This window comes from Sminthopsis crassicaudata, chromosome 3, assembly GCF_048593235.1.
Source record: "Sminthopsis crassicaudata isolate SCR6 chromosome 3, ASM4859323v1, whole genome shotgun sequence".
NCBI lineage: Eukaryota > Metazoa > Chordata > Mammalia > Dasyuromorphia > Dasyuridae > Sminthopsis > Sminthopsis crassicaudata.
In genome coordinates, this window is record NC_133619.1 from 362,670,837 (window position 1) to 362,677,067 (window position 6,231).

Below are 6,231 nucleotides of genomic sequence, written 5' to 3' on the forward strand. Positions count from 1 at the left end.
TGGACTCATGCATCAAGATGGTATCAGTCCTGAAGCATAGTAGAGGACTTCCTTGGAAATGTTGCCAAAGTCGAAATGGATAGGAACTTAGCAATAGATTGGATATGTTTAGGGACAAATTTAAAGAGTGAAGAGTTGGAGCTACCACTGATGGAATAGTATTACTCTTCTTAGTAATAGGGAAATTTGAATCAGACAAAGTTTGGGAACAAAAAATATGAAGTTTAGTTTTGGTCATGATCTTCTTTTAGCTCTTATTTTAAATATATGCACAGTTTTCAACATTCTCCCTTGCAAAACTTTGTATTCCAAGTTTTTTCCCTTCGCTTCCCTCAACCTTTTAGACAGCAAGCAATCTCATATATATACATATTACACATGTGCAATTGTTCCATACCTATTTTCATATTAGGTCAGGATCACTTTTATCACAATAGGCAGTTGGGTCTCCTACTTGTCATCATGAGACTACTAGGAATGAACCCGAAGGGATTTTCTGAATTGTATTGCTTGAGAAGATACCTTGAAGATTCCCAAAGAAACATGGGAAAGTTTAAGAAAGAAAGCATGAGGAGCTTAGAAAGAGGTCCCCCAAAGTGAATCACATTGGAAGAGACCACACCCCCCCCAAAGAAAACATTCCTTATTTACACTGGGGGATGTTACTGGGCACTAGGCTAGAAACAAGTTCAAAAATTGTGTTTGGGTTTGAATTATGATAAGTCTCAAGCATCTGACTCTCTAAAGGATTATAACTCACTCTTCCATCAGCTGGGAAGCTTTTGGGGGATGGACAGCAATATGAGAGAGAATTCAATGGCTATGTATAAATCATGATGTCATGTAAAAGCACACTTGGGGGTCACATTCCTTACAAGGTTACACTTGGTATTTGTTAATTTTTTTTGAAAAGGTGTGGACCCCAGCAAGACTACTAAAAACAGGACTGCTGGCTGACAGAGGCAAAGAAAAAACCGAATACTAAGTACTTGAGCTCTTCCTTGCCTGCTCAGATAGATGGACGTGCTTCCAATCAGGAGCCTTTTCTTAATTGCCAGATTTGGATCATCCTTGAGCACTGATCACTTTTCCAGGCCCATGAGGCCCCAGTCTTGCCTTAGCTCTACTAGCCTGAACAAGTGGCCCAGGGCCTGGTGGGCTGCTGTAGTTCTGTGGAAGCAATGTTCATGTGAGCCAATACTAGATCTGGAAACGTTAATTTCTTTATTCGTTTTACCCAGCAAGCACACATTAAGCATCTAATGTATGTAGAGCACTATGCTAGATATGGAGAGATATAGACATTTTAGATAACACTTTGTAAAAAATGATTTGGTCTTCATGAAGTGTACACTCTTGTAGCTGGGGCAATGGCAAGGAATGGGAAAAGTTAAGGATGTGTCTAGAAGTGAAATTTTACTTGGGATGAAATGCCAAGTGGTGGAAGATTTTTGGAGCAGAAGACTGACATAAATAAGAATCTACTAACATGATATGAAGGATAAATTCGAGAAAGTGGGCAGTGGTAGAAAAACATGTTAGGTGGCCATTGTAATGTCAATGTAGCTGGAGAGGGTTGGGAGAATCAAATATTCAGAAAGCACCTTAAGGATAGAAGGAAAATTGGGGATGAAGATAAATCCTTCAGCTCCGCCTTTAATAAAGAAATTTGTCCTTAAGTAAATAAAGTAATAATAAAGTCAAATAAATAATTAAGTAAATTAAGTGATAAATTAAGTAATAAAGGTGCCATCACCTTTATTAGGCAATAAGTTCCTTGAGGGCATAATTCCTGTTCTGTTCCTGTCCTTGAGGAGCTTACCTTTAGAATGGTAGAAGCTGCTTGTCTCAAAGGCCTGTGGGAAATATAACTGAGACAAAGAGTGTCTTTAGCTGGAAATAGTCTTAGCTGGACATACCCTTACAAAATGCCAATACCTGAGAGCTAGAATGAACCCCCGAGATCATTTAGTCCAGGAGTTCTTAACCTGGGGTGCCTAAATTTGTTTTCAAAAGACATTTGGATTATTATCATTCAAGACAGTTGATCTCCTTTGTAAGCCTATTTCTTTGCTTTTATGCTTTTGAAAACATGAGTGAAAGACCGGGTTCATAGACTTCCCCAGATTTTTCACAGAAGCGTATGCCATCAAAAGGGTGAGAATCCTTGTGAGAATCTAGTCCAACTCTTTTGTTTCATAGGAGAGGAAAAAGAAAAGTCCCTCGGATAAGGTCATACCCTTAATAAGTGTCAGAGAAAGGACTTGGGTCCATTAAGGGGAATAAGCAGAGGACCTTATACCTTGTAGGTATTCAGTAAAAGCCAAATTGAATTGAATATAAACTGAGGTGGCATTTGCAAATGGGATAGGAGCACAGAACCACAAGGCCTAGATGAATTAAAGAGAACCAAAAATGAAAGGCAAGCAAATAACAAAAGAAAGCCCACAAATGAATGTTCTAGCTTTGCCTCATAGAGTGTTAGGATTGTTACTAGGTGGGATGATGACAGTCTGATCTTGCACAGGGACCGGGGGACTATAGGAAGAGTTGGTACAGAGTGAGCTGCTCCCCATCAGTGAGGAGACTTGAGTAGGTGAGACATCTAATGTAGAGACAGTCTGGGCCTGAGCTGGGGCCGGCTGCTTGTTCTTGGAGGAGAGGGCACTTGACTGCTGCTGCCTGACAACATGAGCTGCTCCAACGTTGAGGGGCTGAGCCGTGGCCAGAGTCACGTGGTTTGTCAGCAGAGAGGGCTGCTGCATAAGGCTACTGTACTGGCTGCCACCTGAGTGCCCATTCCTCCAGTCTCCCAGCTGCTGGCCAATCCCCATGGCCTGGGGAATGACCTCAGTAGGCTGAACGCAATTGTGTAGAGCCACCCCAGGGAACTGCTGCCCTGTTGAAGGTAAGAGGATCTGCTGGGTTCCTCCAGGCCAGACCTGCAGGACAGTGGCAGTGTGTCCAACCAGCGCCGGCCGGCTAGGTGCACAGCTCAGAGTAAAGGGCACCACCTGCTGTGGTGTGATGATGGCTGCTTGAGGATGGAGAGTTGCTGCCATGAGTGGTGGACAGCTTCCCTGGCTGAGGACTCCTGACTGGATCTGTAATGGCTGAGCAGCAGGCGCCTGGGGTACCATTGGCACAGCATTCTCCATCCTCCCAGGGAATCCAGAATGCTGAGCAGATGCCTGGAGTCCAGTTTGAAAAGCAGGGGGACGCACGACGAAAGTCTGCAGGAATGGATCAGTCTGAGTGCAAATGGCAGTAGTTCCAGGCTGCAAGGAGACACTCTGCTGGGCAACTCCTGCCACAGGTGCTGCCCCTGATGGATACAGGGCAGACGGGTAATTCAGCAGGGGGACATCCGAATCAGCCAGAGAGTGTGTAGCTGCTGCTGCAGTAGAACTGGACGCCAAAACACTGGCGACACCGTGCCCGGGATTGAGCTGGTTGCTGAAGGTCATGGTTAGATTTGTGCTTGTGTTGGGGGCAAAATGGGTGGTCAAAGGGTTCTTGATCTGTTCCACTGGATCATCCATGTGCCCTGTCCTTCGGCAGATCTCCATGTTCTGAAAGCATGACAAAACATGATTGCTGGGTGGGAAATCCAAAAGATGAGTCATTGTCACAAATGGGTGGTTGAGGGTTTTCCATGGAGTAGCTCTCTTATCTGCATCAATTGTCAGCATCTTCTTCAACAAATCAATGAACTCTCTTCTATCTGCTTTTTCTGCCCACATATCCGTTCCCTCTAAGTCTGTAGACATATTCACCTGGGCCATGTCATCTAAACAGTTGAATATGTACTTGCGGGTGTCTCTTGATTTGATTCCTGTTTCCCACTCATGCTCCTCTGGCGTCTTTAGTCTCCACAGTGGGTAACCCAAACGAGGATCTCTGTTGAAAAACATGCTTGTTTTTGTTCCTGCACTCAGAAGGTATTCTGCCGGGAGGCCTTGTGTTTGTGAAATGTAACAAATCTGCTCATATTCTGAAGCCCCGGCGTAGAGAGGCCAGCCCAGAAACAACTCCGCTATCACACAGCCCAAGGACCACATATCAATAGCCTCCCAAAACGGCAGTCCAAGAATGATTTCAGGAGCCCTGTAGTAGCGTGTCTGTATGTAGGAGGAGCACACAGCTTTGGATACCTGAGTGGCAGAGCCAAAGTCAATGACCTTGAGGCGGTATGGCTGCTGCACAGGATCCACCAGCATGATGTTTTCTGGCTTTAGGTCCGTGTGGATCAGGCCAAGGTTCTTGAGCTTCCTCAGAGCTGTGGCCACCTGCTGTAGGATGGGCCGGATGTACTTGAGCTGCAGTGGACGAAACTTGTTCTGCTTTAGGAAATCATACAGGTTCTGTTCCAGCATCTCAAACACCAGGCAGGTGTGATTCTGGTGCTGGAAGCACTCATAAAAACGGACAACATTGGATTCGTCAGCATCGTCCCTGTTCAGGAGGGAAAGGATGTTCACCTCAATCTGGCCCTGTCGGGCATAGGCAGGATGGTTTTTCAAGATCTTAATGGCGACAATTTCCTTGGTACTCCGCTTCCAGCACTTGGCCACCTGCCCGAATGTCCCCCGGCCCAAGAACTCTAGGACTTGGTAACTGTTGGTCATGGAGTAAAGGATTTCATGCTGGACCAGCTGGTAATCCCCTTCTCTGCTGGAACTGCTGGTCTTGGTGGTCATGGTGGTGGTCGTGGCAGCGGCACCCACCACAGTCCTGTTCTGCTGCATGAGAGGAGGATGTTCTTCTGTGATCTGCCCTTTACCACTGCTGTCCACCTCCTCACTTTTTCTCTTCAATCCACATTTGTGATAGGGCTCCAGCCAAGAAACGTGGCCTCTGTGAGTGAGGGTCTGACTGCTCGGGAAGGATGAGGTGGCAGCACCCCCGGTGCTGTCAGCAGCCATGACCACGACATGCTCCACTGTGGGAGCTGGCAGAAGGAGGCTCTGGTCATAAGAGGGGAGGTTGAACCTTGTCACCTGCTGAGAGGAGTTTTCTTGTCCTTGTGTGGCTGAGAGGTTCTTGCTGGGAGTAGGATACTTTTTGTTGCTGCTCCGTCCTGAAATGTCCCAGCCAGAAGGCTCTGTTTTCCGTTTCTTTGCACTGCAGAAGGCACTCGATGAGACTGTCTGCCTGTCCATTTGAATCGGGGACATTGTGGAAGCTTCTAGCACACCCTTGTACTGGTGCTCTCTCTCTATCTCTGTCTCTTCTCTCTTTCTCTTCTCTCTTTCTGTCATTGTAGCCAGTCTGCTAGGTGTGAAATGATATCTGAAATCTTTATCCATTTGTATTTCTCTAATCAAAAAGGATTTAAGAAGATCTTAATCTATTCTGATGTTGTGTTTCCTCCAAATTGCAAATGGTTTCCTGGGAGCAGACCTCTTGGGGAGCTTCTGGAGCTTTTAGTTTCAATTCAATGATCTGAAAATGCAGCCAGGAATTCAAGTCCAGATCTTCTCCTTGACCCAATCCAGACTGACTTCCCCACTCAATGTTGGCTCCTTATATCCTCCCAGAGAATCCATGGGCTTGTGGGAACTCCTTGAAGAACCAATGAGCAAACTCCTTGACAGGTGTCAACTCCTTGACAGGTGTCAACTCCCTGACAGGTGTCAACTCCTTGACAGGTGTCAACTCTTTACAGGTGTGAACTTTGAATTCAATGAGCTAGAGAATTGTTAAGTACCAGACAACCGATGTAGCACCTAGGAATAATCCTAACCATGGAGCTGTGGAGACACAGGTCCTTTGTAATCTAAAGAGTTATAGAAGTATGATCTAACAATCATTTAAAGATTTTCATAGGTATCTCATTATATTTCCTGTTTTACAAACCTTTATTTTTCTTTTCCATCCTGGAGCTTTTACTTCTTGGTCTTCTTTAGACAGATCCTTTTTGTTGCCCAAACTCGATCCCCAGTGGTTTTATCTAGCCCTTTCTACCCTTCCCTCAGGATTCACTGTTGGCATTCTTTTTGTTCTGATTCATTAACTAGCTAGGGAACCCACCTTTGCCATTTAGTCATGGCACAAAGTCGGGTCTCATGGCTTTCAAAAGTTTTAAACCTTTCATTTTTAGTTCTCTTTAATTCATCTAGGCCTTGTGGTTCTGTGCTCCTATCCCATTTGCAAATGCCACCTCAGTTTATATTCAATTCAATTTGGCTTTTACTGAATACCTACAAAGTATAAGGTCCTCTGCTTATT

General features: G+C 45.1%; 1 pseudogene; it reads right to left on the minus strand.

The window, feature by feature from the left end:
• Window positions 1-2,471: 2,471 nt before the first annotated feature.
• On the minus strand, window positions 2,472-5,551 carry LOC141562126 (homeodomain-interacting protein kinase 1 pseudogene; annotated as a pseudogene).
• Between the last annotated feature and the right edge of the window lie 680 nt (window positions 5,552-6,231).